We start from the raw sequence: 16,138 nt of genomic DNA, 5'->3' as shown, positions 1-16,138 counted from the left end.
AGGCTCAAGCAGGCTGAGAGGACAGCTTCTCTGGGAGGGCCTTGAAATCACCACCATCTCACCTGCCTGATGCCTTTGCCCAAAGCCCCAAAGTTGAAGGCAAGCAGATTTGACAGGGATTTCCCAAGACAGCCCAGATACTGCAGTCACTGAGGCCTGACTTCTGGAGAGTTGGGAGAGTCTGAGAGCATTATCATCCACCCCATTCCTCAAGGGACCTCATTTGTCTTCTGTGTGCACTTCATTATTGAGAGAGGAAGTCTGTTATGTGCACACGTGTGTGTTTGTGTATAAGAAACTACATCTACTAACACAGAGTGGAGAGGCCATTAAACAAGCAGCTTGAACTAGTGGAAAGAGCAGAGGCCTGGGAGTCAGAGGACCTGTGCTCTAATCCCAGTTCTGCCATTTGTCGTCTATGTGATCTCAGACAAGTCACTTACCTTCTCTGTGCCTCAGCTACTTCATCCATAAAATGGGGATTAGGACTGTGAACCCCACGTTTGACATGGAACTTTTCCAATCTGATTAGCTTGTACCCATGCTTAGTACAGTGACTGGAACATGGTAAGTGTTTAATGAATGCCATTCATTTTCTTTTTTAAAACTCAGGAATTCTGATGTGCAAGTTAAGAATTTCTGCAAAAGAGGAGTATAAAAGTAATGAGTGGAAAAAGGGAACAACAGGAAAAAAAGGGAATTATAACTTAGAAACTGAGAGGCCATCTTCTTTATTATCTTGTGACTATTTCTCGGTGCTAGCTAGTTCATCATTATCAAGGGTGGGGCCTGGCATAAGTAAGGAGAGTTTAATAAGGAAGGAAATAGTCACTGAGGTCCTCTGAATCTGAAAACTCAATAAAGGTTAAATGGAAAAAGGAGCCTGCCAGGTTTCACAGTATTCTGTCATCAGGTGGGTAGGGTACCTATCCCACAAGTTTCTCTAGATTGAAAATTCATTGTGGGCAGGGAATGTATCTGTTTACAGTTGTATTGTACTCTCCCAAGCACTTAGTACAGTGCTCTGCACACAGTAAGCACTCAATAAATATGATTGACTGACTGCCCCAGAACTCCTTCTTATGTCAATCCCCAAATGGCCACTCTTCCAGGAGCAGTGTCCCTCAACACTTATGGAGCTTGGCCACTCATTCACCCTCAAACAAGGGATATATACAGAAGGGAAGCAGTGTGTACTAGTCTGGAAAGAGCATGCGCCTGGGAGTCAGAGGACCTGGGTTCTAATACCAGCTCCACCATCTGTCTGCTGTGTGATCTTGGGCAAGTCACATAGTTACTCTGTGCCTCATTTACTTCATCTGTAAAATGGGGTTTAAGACTTTGAGCCCCATTTTGGCCATGGACTATGTCTAACCTTGTGTCTACCCCAGGGTTTAGTACAGTGTCTGGCACATAATAAGCGTTTAACACACACCATTAAAAGGCAAGGGGGGAGGGTTGGGGAGAAAAGGAAGCTGGAAACTGTAAATTCCCCAGGCCAGAAGAATGAATCAAACTGGTCACATAACCCCACCGTGCTTATGAAATAGCCCTTCAGTGGTGAAGACACCCAGGCGGTGCAGTTGATGCTAGAGAGGCTAATAAAACAGTTCCTGACATAAAGCAATTTGAGGAAGAAAGGAAAGGTGGTGGCTGAACCATTATGCATGGATAACAATGTGGGCAGCTTCTAGAAGGAACTAGAGAACATAAGGGAAAACACTATAAACTGGGTTGTATAATGACACTAAAGTCCTGTTCTCCAGGTTTGGCTCTGTTCCTCCCCATCCCCAGTTTGGCTGAAGATAATATAATTCTCATTAAAATAAGAGCTGAAATTTCTTCTATTCCTTTTCCATTTCAAAGATGTCATTCCCCTGACCCTGAAAAAGAAATAGAAGCCAGGAATCTGCAGGGATTTAGCGATATGTTTCCCTGTCTTCCACTCACCATCTGCGTAACTTCTGACGTTGAAGGAGAGGCCATCTTTTACCAGACTTCAGAAGAAACCAACCTCACTGATGGCCAGCTCACCTGATCCTCAAGGAGCTTTTAAGATGGGGTGGGGATAAACCACAGCATGATCTATTAAACTAGTTGATGAACTTTTCAGGAGAATATTGCCAGACAGGGTCTCATAAAGAAAGTAGGTGATGGATTGTGGGGGCTAGACAAAGATCTGACAGGAGAAAGGTGTGGATGGTCTGTACTTTTCTGACCCAATCATAACTTAAACAGTGGCTTCTCCTGTTCATGATACCACTTTCTACCCTTCCTTTAAATAAACTACAGGTAAGGACAGCCAACCTCAGGAAATCTACCCTGATTAACCCCCTCAATTCTTAAACCCACCAGCCTATCAATGATTCTCTTTTTTAACTCATCATAGTAATTACTATATGATCATCAATCATATTTATTAAATTTCCACTAAGTGTGTAAGCACTCAGGAGTGTCAAACAGAAGAAAATAACACCATCACTGCCTTTCAAAAGTTGACAATCTAATGGGGTGGACAGATAGCCAAAAAATATTTGCAAATAGAGGTAGGTGGAAGAAAAATGATATAACAGGAAATAACTCAAATTAATTAGGATTAAAATAACTAAGGAATTGACTATACAAATGAAATGTATAGCTCATATCCATAAAGGCAGAGGATAGGAATTAAATATATTAGTGTAGGGTTACCTGCCTTTCTCCCATTTTGTATAGTAACCACCTTGAAGGCAAGGTCCATTCCTATCCTTTCACATGGAGCCTTGGAGTTGAGTCTTTTGGGAAGTTACTTTAAGAGTACCTCTCTCCACTCTGCCAGGAAACCACAAACCTGGACCCTGTACTAACTCCAGTATCGAGGCTGCCCAGTCATCAGGGATGTGAAGCCATTGTATCATCAGGGATGTGAAGCCATTGTACTCAACTTTGGGGAGAGAAAATCAACCCGAGTTCATGGCAAAACAAAAGAGGGAGGATGTTTCCTGCTGATGAGCAAAGGGGACAACAGGAACTGAGGACACGGAAAAAGCATTTTAATTTTCCATAGATGACTTCAAAGAGGGAAGAGTTGGCTTCCAAGAGGGATAAGCAGCATGGTCTAGTAGGTAGAGCACAGGCCTGGGAGTCAGATGGACTCTGCCATCCTTCAGACTTATTTAAGGCATATAGTCCTCCAAGAGGACTTCTCTGACTAAACCTCCATTTCCTGATTTGATCCCTTTATTCGCCCCTTTCTGAGCCCAATAGGATATACATTTTCTTTATATTAACATCTGTCTCCCCCTCTAGACTGTAAACTTGTAGGCAGGAAACGTGACTACCAACTCTGTTATATTGTTATATTGTACTCTCCCAAGTGCTTAGAACAGTGCTCTGCACACAGCAAGCACTCATTATATGTGATTGATTGATTGACCTGGGTTTGATCCTGGCTTTGCAACTTGCCTATTGTGTGACCTTACTTACCTCATCTGTAAAATGGGGATGCCAACTAATGCCAATTACTGAGAAGCAGAAAGGTCTAGTAGATAGAACATGGGCCTGGAAGGCAGAAGGACCTGGGTTCTAATTCTGTCTGCCACTTGTCTGCTGTATGAACTTGGGCAAGTCACTTCAGTTCTCTGTGCCTCAGTTACCTCATCTATAAAATGGGGATTAAGACTGTGGAACATGGATTGTGTCCAACCTGTGTAACTTGTATCTACCCCAGCACTTAGTACAATGTCTGGCCCAGAGTAAGTGCTTACCAAATACCATTTTTTAAAAAAAAGCACTGTACTTACCTCTGGGGTAGATATAAGTAAATCAGATCATGCCTGCCTCATCAGTACAAATGGGCTCAGTGCTGGAAGTAAGCTGGAACCAGACATTCTGGGACAGTGGAGAGTTTGGACAGGGTTGGGGAAGCAATCCTGTCCATCTGGAACCAGGCAGGTGAAAGGATACCTTGCTATCTGCTGTCTCTTTGGGGACAAGCAGCCCAAACCCCACTTCTTCCATTGTACTCCTCTTTGAGGTCCTGGCCATGCCCTGCATCTCTTTCAGTGGATGGCTTTCCATCTTTTCTCTTTCCCATCAACAGGAAAACTTGCTTGCCATCCATGAGTTCCGTTCAGCAGTTAATAATAATTATAAAAATAATATTTGTTAGGTGCTTGCTATGTGCCAAACAATGTACTAAACACTGAGGTAGATGCAAATTAAGTCAGACAGAGCCCCTGCCCCACATTGGCCTCACAGTTTTAGTAGGAGGGAGAACAAGTATAGAATCCCCATTTACAGATGAGGAAACTGAAACACAGAGAAGTGCAGAAACTTGCCTAAGATCACACAATAGACAAGTGGGCAGGGAACGTGTCTGTTTATTGTTATATTGGACTCTCCCAAGTACTTGGTACTGTACTCTCCACACAGTAAGCGCTTAGTAAATTCGACTGAATGAACGAATGAGTGAATGAAAGTGGCAAAGTCAGGATTAGAACCCACCTCTGATTCCCAGGCTTGTAAATTTTTTTACTTTCAGCACTGGATAGGAGTCTGCCCCTTGTCAAGAGAACAAGGGAGTAGAAGGTAGGAAGGAAGGGTTTCAGGAGAGCACTGCTCTATGAATTGGGTGACCTGGTTCTTGGCCCAGTTCTGCCTGTAGCTGGCTAATATGGGCGAAGACTAGATGTGCACTTGCAATATGCTACATCCCTGCCTGCCTACTTGCTCACTGAACTCCCTGCCTGAGACTGGCGGAGTTGAGAGACAAGTTTGTGCAGCAGCACAAACCAATGGCACTTTCATCAATTCTTTGGCTCAGGTTCTAGATCCTGAAATCTCAGAACCCACGTTCATCCATCGACCCTAATGGAAGACTCTGTTGTTTTGGATCCCACTTTGTGGCACTGGAATCTTGGGATATGTTGAAAATAGCTGTACAGCTGACAAGTGCACACCAAGGCAGTCCAGGGATATTTCATGCTATTCTCAGCTAGAGCACTTTTACAAAGTATTGCTTTCTATGAACTGACTCAGGAGAAGTTGTTCCTGACACCAGCAGCTCACCCAATCTAATGGATCCGTTACTAGTATTACCAAGTGCCAACTTGTCTGATGAAGTTCAGGGACCTTAATTAAAATTGCTGCAGGTTTATTTCACTCCCATCTCATCTGCTTCTTCAGCTGAAGTAAGACTAAGTTCACCCCTGGAGATAAATGATCCATCCCCAGAGGCAAGGAGAGCAATGGCTAATTTAGTCCTGTGCAAAATGTTCTGCTTGGTTTCTCTGACTAATATTATCACCATTTTTCCAGGTGAATTTCTTCCTGGTTCATTTTTCTATTGAGTCGTGGTCATGTGCTTAACTACTGTAGTTACCTTTATATTTGGAGGCTCCAAATATTTATATTATATTTATATTTGGAGGCTCCATAGCTCAGGGGTTAGAGCACTGGTCTTGTAAACCAGGGGTCGCGAGTTCAAATCTCGCTGGGGCCTTCGTGAATTTTGAGCAGCAGCATGGCTCAGTGGAAAGAGCATGGGCTTTGGAGTCGGGTGCAGTGCAAGTGCAAGGGCAGTGCAGAAGGGAGTGAGAGAAGAGGAAATGAGGCCTTAGTCGGGGAAGGCCTCTTGGAGAAAATGTACTTTTAACAAGGCTTGGAAGGTGAGTAGAGTGATTGTCTGCCAAATATGAAGAAGGAGAGTGTCCCAGGCCAGAGGCAGGATGTGGGCAAGAGGTTGGAGGCAAGATAGATGATATTGAGGTACAGTGAGTAGTTTGGCATTAGAGGAGTTAAGTGGGTGGGCTGGATTGTAGTAGGAAATCATGAAGGTAAGTAAGGTAGGAAAGTTCCCCCTCTAGACAGTAAACTCATTGTGGGCAGGGAATGTGTCTGTTATTGTTATATTGTACTGTCCCCAGCACCTAGCACAGTACTTTGCACAGAGTAAGTGCTCAGTAAATACGATTGAACGAATTGAATGAATAGAAGGGGGCAAGGTGCTTGCTTTAAAGCTTATGGTGAGGACTTTCTGTTTGATGTGGAAGTGGATGGGGTAACCACTGGAGGTTCTTGAGGAGTGGGGAACGTGGACTGAATGGTTTTGTAGAAAAATGATCTGGGTAGCAGAGTGAAGTATGGACTGGAGTGAGGAGAGACGGGGCAGGGAGGTCAGCCTAAAGTCTGATGTAGTAATCAAGTCAGGATAGTTTAAGTACTTGGATTAACATGGTAGCAGTTAGGATGTAGAGGGATGGGTAGATTTTAGTGATGTTGTGAAGGTTGAACCAAAAGGATTTGGTGACAGATTGAAGGGAGGATGGTGGTGCTTTCTACAGTGATGGGAAAAACGGGAGGAGGAGAGATTTTGGGTGGGAAAATAAGGAGATCTATTTTGGATATGACAGTTTTGAGTTCTGGGAAGTACATCCAAGTTGAGATGCCCCGAAGGTAGGAGGAAATGCGAGACTGCAGAGGAGAGAATCTTCCCAGATTAAGTTCTACTCTCCCCAGTTTATATCATCCAACTGCCACTTCAGCATTCTGTGTCACAAAGCAATGTAAGTCCTCTCAACTTCCTGTAGCACTTTTAGACCTATCTTACATACTCTTTTATTTAAGCTTAAAGTCATGTCCGTATTCCCTCTTGTTAATTCCTCCTATTTGTGAATTATTTTAGTGTCTGTCTCCCCCACTAGATTGTAAACTCTTTATGGACAGGGATCATCTCAACTAATTCTATGGTATCATCCCAAGGGCTTAATCCAGTACTCTACACCCAGTAGATGTTCTAGCATTGATTGATTGCTCCTTTTCTGGAGGAACAGAACAGGAATGCTGATTCATTTTCATTTCTAAACTGAGATTACTCAAATGGCAGCCTTCAGCCCAGATGATCTGATCTCTATTTATTTCAGATCCTTTCTATATGCCAAAGAATGAAAATCCAGAAAAAGTGATCATCGGAGTTTTAGACTGGCAGGGTGCCTTTAGTTTAATTTTCAAAGCAATTTGTCCCAGGGACATTTATTAAAACATTTGGTTCCAGAGCTGAAACTGGTGCATATCTTCAGGTCATTTGAGGCTTTTTAGTTGAGTTGGACATAAGGCATTTGTAACTCTGGCATTTAAGCTCCACATAGGTTATTGATTACACAGCACATAGATTTCTGGTTTCCCTGGGTGGGGAGAGAGAAACAGGTATGATTTTCCCAGAAATCCTTGCAATAATACCAGCTTTTGATTCAGTTTTTCAGGATAACTAATCTAGAAAGCTGTTCTTATTTTCAGCTGTCTCATTCAAATTACTAAAAGCCCTAAGAACACAGTCCTACAGTCACATCACCTTTAATTTTTATTGGTTTCTTCAGCTGCATTCCTTAAAACTAACTGCACTGTGAAGGAGTGAAAACTGTATGCCATTGCTCAGTAAAGATTATCAGCATGAAAAACTAATCAAAAATCTGAAACAACTACTTCTGTTGATTGTTGGAGCCTCTTCCAATACTTAGAGGTTGTTTCTTGGATTAAATTGCTGGAAAATGAATTATCCATGAGAGCATGGGACTCTGAAGCAGCGTGGCTCAGTGGAAAGAGCACGGGCTTTGGAGTCAGGCCTCATGAGTTCGAATCCCAGCTCTGCCACTTGGCTGTGTGACTGTGGGCAAGTCACTTAACTTCTCTGTGCCTCAGTTCCCTCATCTGTAAAATGGGGATTAAGACTGTGAGCCCCAAGTGGGACAACCTGATTCCCCTATGTCTACCCCAGCGCTTAGAACAGTGCTCGGCACATAGTAAGCGCTTAACAAATACCAACATTATTATTATTATTATTATTAGTAATTGAAAAGGGCATTATTTATTTTTGTTTATTATCGGTGGCAGAAGCAAGCTGCTCACTTTCAGATGAATAGGGAGTGACTTGTCTCCATCTGGTCTCAAGCATACTCTGCTGGAACTGAAACTCCACTATGAACTCCAGAATTGAATTTTAGTGATGGGCTTAAAAACTATTGCTCTCCGCCATGCTCATAAATATCCTTGAAAATGAACCTGAAAACTGTATAAGGATTCAGTGAATTTATTTTTATTTACTGTTTATCTTTTAAAACATACAATGCTAAGCAATAAATCAAAGTAGGAATGTCACTACCACCTATATATTGACTCCTTTGGTAAAGGGAAATAACAGAATGGCAAAAACTGGTCTCAAGGATCAAAATACAAAAGTGCTGGAGAACTGTAAAAATATGCCCTAAAACTTCAAATAGAATACAGAATCAGTCAATCTTGGAATTTACTGATAAGTCAGGCATTCATACCCCCCTACCCCAGCCAAGGACATGTAGAGGGAAATAAGGATAAGATGATGTTTCCTTTCATTTTGAAAAGAGGCGAACATGTCCAAACAGAAGACTAGACTTGTAGCCTAGAAATGGTGAGGTTGGCTCTTTTATGGGAAAAAACAATCTGGACATTTTTTCTAGCATAAAAGTTCAAATTTGTAGTAATGACATTGTCAACCACAATCTGAGTTGCATTAGGATGTTGATATTTTCTGTGTGATAAATGAGAGCAGACTCTAAAGACTTGCCGTCTATTTATTTTTTATAAAATATTAAGGATGAATAACATCATAAGAAGTTAAATATTTCCCAGGAAGTGTTGTATATATTTAATGAATTAATATCTCTGGTGAAATGCTCTGTTTCTTGTTACCCATATTCCCCCTGGTAAAATCCCAGGTACAGGATATGTTAATCTGTTAAAATAAACATGCTTTTGGCAGATCAGATGTTGTAAGGCCTGCTCTTGTCATGGCTCAATTCCAGTGATTAAAAGCCCAGACTGAGGAAGGAGGGCCTTACATTCAAGGAAATCTATAATCGATCACACCTCATTTGACAAAAACCTCACTCTGCACTGCATTGAACAAAGTAAGGATTGAAGTAGCTGGACCATAAACTCCAGGATTAGCTAGTAAGATACAGGTATTAGAAGCAAAAAACAACAGCTTTGGATCATTTAAATACACCCTTTCTATCTTATATGGGTAAGACAACCAGAAACTAGGTCACTTAAGGAGAGGTAGGGGATGGAGCAGGAGGTATAGAAAAGGGGGAAAAGTCAGAGAACCAAAGAGAGAAGGAAAAAGGGAGAAAGATAAAATGAAAGCAGGGGAAAACAATAGTCACAGAAAAAGAAAGAAGAGAGGTATTAAGAGGAGAGGGGAGCAGTTGGGACCAAAGGACAGAAGTAGCACTCACCTGCTTCTTTTATTGTTGCTTTCTCTTTCACTTGTTTTCAGTAGTTGTGGAAGCCTACCAAGCCCTAGATCCCTAGACCCTTCCTCATAAGATGGCATCCGTGAGCAACTCAGTCTTCACTCCTTCCCTCTGTCTGTCTCCAGCCCCCTCTTACCCACACAGGGCCGGTGCTATCTATCCAAATAGCCAAGCTGCTTCTTCTCTATGTGACCCCTTCCAATTTTCTTCCTCTAAGGTTTTTTGGTTCCAGAGGAGGCAGAATAGACCTTGAAATTTGGATATTGCCATGCCAAATCAGGATAGGTGATCATCTTGTCTCTGGGGCCCGAATAAAAATGTTACTTTGATGTTTGCTCTAAAGATCTCCATGCCACAGTCTTTTAGCTTTAATATCTTCTCTTGAGTGTCAAGGCGCATAATATCCCCCTTGAAAAGAAATGAGATTTGTACAACTAATGAGTCATTTGGGGTTGTGAATCACTTGTCAGGTGAAGCACATCAGCAAGAAATTTTTTCCCCCTATCCATCCAGTATTTTTTATTCCTCATTTTCCTCTTATTACTTCTAAGCTGGGCCTAAAATGACTAATTTTTGCATAAGATTGTTGTAGTTCCTACATTGCCCATTCTGAATCTAGTGTGGTTTGGCCACTGTGGTCTTAATACCTCAGACAATATCACTAATGCAGAATGTACCAAATACCTAATAACATATCTTTGGAATATTCAAGACATTCATTGATAAATTACTGAGAATGTCTTTATTGCAGATCAAAAATGTTTAAAATTATGGCCATATCCCTGACTATTATCTTTATGAACAGGATAATTGAGAAGCCCCATGACCAAATGGATAGAGCATGGGCCTAGGTGTCAAAATGATCTGGATTCTAATCCCGGCTCTGCCAAATGCCTGCCATATGTGATCTTGAGCAAGTCACTTAACTCCTCTGTGCCTCAGTTACCTCATTTGTAAACTGAGGATTAAGACTGTGAGACCCATGTAAGACATGGACTTTGCCCAACCTGATTACTTTGTAATCCTAGCCTAGTGCTTAGAACAGTTCCAGGGACATAATAAGTGCTTAACAAATACCATAAAAAAGTGGACACCCCAAAAATACCTTTTATTTCTATAGGACTTAAACCTATTTAATAATGGCATTAATAATGGAATTTGTTAAGTGTTTACTATGTGACAAGCACTGTACTAAGCACTTAGGTAGATATAAGGTAAGTCATCTTTCAAGCACTTAGTACAGTAGCCTAGTGGAAAGAACACATGCCTGGAAGTCATATGTCTTGTGTTCTAATTGCAGTGCACTACTTGCCTGCTGTGTGACCTTAGCTTCTCTGTGCCTCAGTTTCCTCATCTGTAAAATGGGGATTCAATACCTGTCCTACTTCCTACTTAGACTGTGAGCCCAATGGGGGACAGAGATAGGGTTTGACCTGATTGTCTTCGATCTACCCTAGCACTTAGTACAGTGCTTGGCACATGGTAAGCACTTAGCAAATATTTCAATTATTATTATTATTACTACAGTGCTTGGGACACAATAAGTGCTCAGTAAATAGCATTGATTCATTGGTAGTTTTTTATGGTATTTGTAAAGTGCTTACTCTGTGCCAAGCACTGTTCCAAGCTTGGACCTAGTACCTGTCCCACATGGGGCTCACTGAATCCTACTTTTCTGAAATGCATCAAAAAATTCTAGAATCCAATCCTCCTAATGATAACTGGGTCATATTTGAGACATTGTTAGAGGTCTAAGAAGCAGACGGAATCAATAAAATGAAGTTTGTTCCTGAAATCAAGTTATATATTTTTCACACTGGCTCACAAGCAGAGAGGGAGGTTGTTGGGAAAATTCCACTCAGAGTCTTAGAAGTGATATCCACAAAACCAGATCATTGGATAATGAGCTTTATTCTCTAAGATTGGCTGTCTCTTAGATTCAGGAATTAATAGATTCTTCTTTCTGTCAAAAAATGAAAATGGACTTGGTAGTCATCTTTTATTGTAACTAATCAAAGACCAATGAAACAGGCAATCAAAAAGTGAAGATTCTGTATGACAGGAAGACCAAAGCAGAATTTTGTCACAGACATTAGCTGTTTTCAAAGTATGCATTGATTTTTGAAAATCCATCATTTTTTAATGATCTGGTACAACTTAATTTCATAGTAGTTTTGTGGTTGTTAATGATTGAGAAATATTCACTGGGAAAAGAAGAAAAGAGAAAAAAAGTAAAGTCCTTGGTGCTGAAATGCTGTATGCATATTGTCTCTTTAAATGCAAGTTAGTTTGAAAGTTTGTTAAAATGTCCTTTGGCTTCTTGAGCACCATGCTCAGAATCGTTTAAGGCATTTCTTCAAGTGATCTTTTTTTGTTCTTGGATAGCTTAAAAATGCTTCCTTTTTTCTAACTTGTCAAGAATTTAGGCCTCAGTGATCACAAGTGCCCTTGACATGACTGAAGAAACGAGTTTAGAAATGATGAGGTTCAAGTCTCTGTAGGAAATTGTGATACTTGATCATGTGGGGCAGGGTTTCCTTTTTTGGGCAGGGTGGAGAGTCTCCAAGCACCAACATGACAAGATGTGAGAACTCATGTGTCTGGGTCATTTCAATTTCAAGCAGTGCATCAGCCATTCAAGATGTGCAGCTGGGAAGCCAAAACAATTGTGAATTTTTTTCAAATGTAATATATTTTGGGCTCCTAGCCCAATAGAATGTGAGCAAATGAAACTGCTAGTCTAGAATTAATATTTATTAATGGAGGCCAAAAAAACTCCCCTCTAAGTAAATGCAGTTGCTCCAATGCCATCTTCCTGGGTTCAACCCTATTATTTCATGGTGTGTGAGTAGCCTCTAGCCTAATACATTTTTCTTTCATCCAAACCCTTCTGTTGAATATCTCAGAGCTCTGAAATGGGAAACGTTGCTGGTTTGAGATCTAGCAATGCTCTGTCTTTAACAGTAGAGGCTCAGGCTTTGGCCAAGGAAACTACTGGTGACTATTCAATAACTAGTCAGTGAAACAAATACATTAACTAGAAACATACCCCTTTGCCCTTTCTGGAACCCTAGAAATTACAAAACTCCTACCTTGGAAGTCATGTAAGGGCGGATGGAACAATGCTAGACTATTTCTGTTGCCTAAAAATAGTTATTATTGCTATCATCACCACAGGGAGCTTACTCACTAATCCTTGAATGGATAGAGAGAAAGTTCTGTGAATCATGGCCTTGGTCTGCCAGGATAGGATATCAATAGCTACAAAATAAAGGAATATTATGATCACAAAGAGTGAAATTTCATGTTCTGTGGGCAGGGGTGAGAGGGTAGGGGTGGCTCAGTAACTCTTCACTGCATTTGATATGGAATGTTTTTTTCTCTGATAGTCATCAAGTATTTAGAGGCCATCTATTTTGCTTCTTCATGTTTGGAGAGACTGTAACTGATGGGAGATATAGGCGTGCACTGCTTAACTTTAGCATACTTTCTCTCTGGGCAAATGTAAAGATTATGCTTTGCTCTGACGTTTCATTTCTGGTGTCTGGCCTAGGTGTTTATTCTGCCTTCATAATTCTGATTTTCTTGAAGTTACTGCCTGAAAAGAGCAGCCCTCTTTCTGATTGCTGCTTAAATCTCATCCACTGTATATGTGGTTGTTTGCTTCCCACAGTCCAGTGCTGTGCTGCATCATTTGAGTTATTATGATACTATTAAATTGTTCCCTCTCTACAGAGAACTGGAAGAAAGTTGGAAAATCAATCATTCAATCAATGGATCATATTCCCTTTATCCCAGCTCTGCCAATTGCTTCCTGTGAGGTCTTGGACAAGTAAGTTGCTGAACTTCTCTGGGCCTCAGTTTCCTCATCTGTAAAACTGGGACTAAATACCCATTTTCTCACTCTGTTTAGACTGTCCTAGTGAAAAGAGCACAAGTCTGGGAGTCAGAGGCCCTGGGTTCTAGTCTTGGCTCTGCCACTTACTTGATGTGTGACCTTGGACAAATCACTTAACTTGTCTGTGCCTCAGTTCCCTCATCAGTAAAATGGGGATTCAAAACCTCTTCTTCCTCCTACTTAGGCTGTGAGCCCCATGTGGAACTTAATTATTTTGTGTCTACCCCAAAGCTTGCTACATTGCTTGGTATATAGTAAGTGCTTAACAAATATTATTATTACTATTACTATCAATATTATTATTCTGTGAACATATGTGGTACAGGGACTTTGATCTGATTTTCTTGTACCTCTTCCAGAGCTTGGCACTTGGTAAAGGTTTAACAAATACTATTATTATAATTATACCTGATATTTTATTGTGAGAACTCTTCATAAGCAGAGGAGCAAACCCTCTAAAATGAAGAAAGATCTTGTTCAATAATTGTTTCAATAACAAAAAGGAAAGAAAAAATCTATGGCAGAACTACAATGATAGTAGAAAACTGAGGTTTTACCCCACTATGCTTGAGAAACTCAGTGCACAGATACTTAAACATAACAGAAAATTCCAGGTAATTACTGGTCCTAGAATACAGTTAGTACCATTTTAAGCTTCAGATGATTAATTTCCCTGACAGCTTGTTTAAAAGGAAAATATTTAATCTATTAAAAATACTCACATTGATATCATAGTCCACAATCAGCATATGGTGCATCTTTAATGCTTCCAACTGAACCCAAGGAGAAGCGATAAAAAAAATCCTTCATTTCTTTTCTGTATTTTCTCATTTTTAAAATTGTTATGGAAGCTCTTGAGGAGAGCTTAATAACAGAACTTTGAAGGTACAAAATACTTCTTGTCTTATCTCCTACCCTTCTTATTGTTGACCACAACTGTGGGTGATGAGCTTAGATTTTTCCGTTTGAAACCCCAGATTTAGTTATGGTCTCTGAAGATTTTCCAGAATGGTTGGCTTTTTTAAAAAATTAAAAAATCAAAACCAGAACTAATAATAAAATAAACTGATGGAATATAGACTCTGCAATTTCCAATTAAATTTGCTTAAATATTACCAGGATTGGGACCAATAAAAGTTTCTTCATTGTCTCATTTCATAGGTACATTTCATTTCTGACTGTTCTAAGTGGAGGTCTCACACAGGCAAATTCTGAACTAGAGCCCAGATTTCTCTATACTTGAATGGAGTCCTTAAAATTGATCTAATGAAAAACAGTAGAAAAGAAACCAAATCATAAACTTTTCTGAGTTTCAAAAAAATGCCAAAAAATGTAAAGTAGAAGTTTCCACTACATCCTCCAAAGACTTTTTTAAAAAAATGTTTTTTTAGACAGACTGATTTCAGATTTTCAAGGTTTCAAGGATTTGCTTTTACATGATTTGCCTTCAAGTGTTTGGTGTTTGATGATTTATCTAACAGAAGATGCTGATCATTTTTCAAAGAGAGAAATTTGTAGTTGATTGATGTTCTGACAGAACCAGGTTTCAAGTATTAGTGTTTGTGTCTGTTGCTATTAAAGGCAGAAATGTGTTCACAGAAAGCTCATTTTCTAGAGCACCTAGGAAGAGAGGTTCATGGTTTCTAGAAAGCATTTGAGAAACATGTCGATGGTGGGGCAAGGGAATCTGATTACTTCTTTAACCATTAAAATACCACATTTAAAAAAGGATGTGAAAAAATTGGACAAAGTCCAGAGAAATGTGATAGAAATGATTGTAGAATTGGTAGGCAAACTCTTTGAGATCAGGGATCTTGTCTACTAACTCTATTGTAGTCTCCCAAGTGCTTAGTAGAGTGTTCTGGACATATAGGGCACTCAAATGGTATTGATTTTGATTGATTGAAAGGTTAACAGGCCTGGACAATTAGGCTAAAGTACGACATCTTCAAATCAAAGAGGATGCCATTAATAGTGACATTTAATTAATGGTGAGAAGCAATGTGGCCTAGTGGATAAAACACAGGCCTAGAAATCAGAAGGACCTGAGTTCTAATCTGCCCTCTGCCACTTGTCTGCTGTGTGACCTTGGGGAAGTCAGTTAACTTCTCTGTGCCTCAGTTACTACATCTATAAAATGGGGGTTAAGATTGTGAGTCCCATGTGGGACATGGATTATGTTCAACCTAATTAACTTTCATCTACCTCAGCAATTAGTACAGTATCTGACAGGTATACCTTGGAGATCATATGTGGCTGAAGATGCTAATGGAGAAACAGCATTCCTACCACACTGTGTAAATAAAGGCACTCCTTTGTGGTGCAGTTGTATTTGTTGTTTTCAGTGCCTGACACTCTTCTTTTTCCCCTTGTCTTTGTGATCAGGGAGCGTGTCTACCAACTCTGTTGTATTGTAATCTCCCTCATGCTTAGTACAGTACTCTGCACACAGTAAGCACTCAATAAATACCCCTAATTGACTGATTGATTCAATGATTCCCTCCAAGCATCTGCTCCAAAAATCCACTCCTTTCTCGATTGAGTCATACCCTTCTTTCCTGATGGCTGCAGTGGTCTTCCAGCTTTCACCAGAGGCACCACATTGTTAAAGACTGTGCTTTATGGCATCCTTAAAATGTTTCATGCTGCCCCTTTGCTTTTGGTTGCTCTAATTCAACTCACCATAAAACAGCTGTTTAGGTATTATAACTGTCTCTCATTCTCCATACAGTGTGAAGCTGAGTTGAGGTGAGAATATCTTCAGTACTAGCAGACTGACTTCAATCATTGTTGGATATGTTGAATAGAGTCCAAAAGAAACAATTATGAAACTGATCCAGAATTTGGAAGTGGCTTTTTTTGGTGGGTCCAGGTCTCACAACCTTAATGAGAGTAACTATAAAGTTCCACATATCTTCAGTTTGGTCTGAAGTCTGGTGCCATACTGCTACTCACTTTGACAGCCTCACAA

At 40.4% G+C, this 16,138-nt stretch overlaps 1 protein-coding gene and 1 non-coding gene across 2 annotated transcripts in view; one reads left to right on the top strand and one right to left on the bottom strand.

Annotated features, from left to right (window-relative positions):
- NTSR1 (neurotensin receptor 1) overlaps positions 1 to 16,138 on the bottom strand; it is a 91,425-nt gene that overhangs the window by 60,891 nt on the left and 14,396 nt on the right. The gene's annotated exons all lie outside the window — the stretch shown is intronic.
- Positions 5,410 to 5,482, top strand: TRNAT-UGU. The gene has a single exon. It is a non-coding gene; the product is annotated as a tRNA-Thr (tRNA).

This window comes from Ornithorhynchus anatinus, chromosome 8 (genome assembly GCF_004115215.2).
Source record: "Ornithorhynchus anatinus isolate Pmale09 chromosome 8, mOrnAna1.pri.v4, whole genome shotgun sequence".
Taxonomy (NCBI): domain Eukaryota; kingdom Metazoa; phylum Chordata; class Mammalia; order Monotremata; family Ornithorhynchidae; genus Ornithorhynchus; species Ornithorhynchus anatinus.
This window is presented reverse-complemented; position numbering and strand designations above follow the sequence as displayed.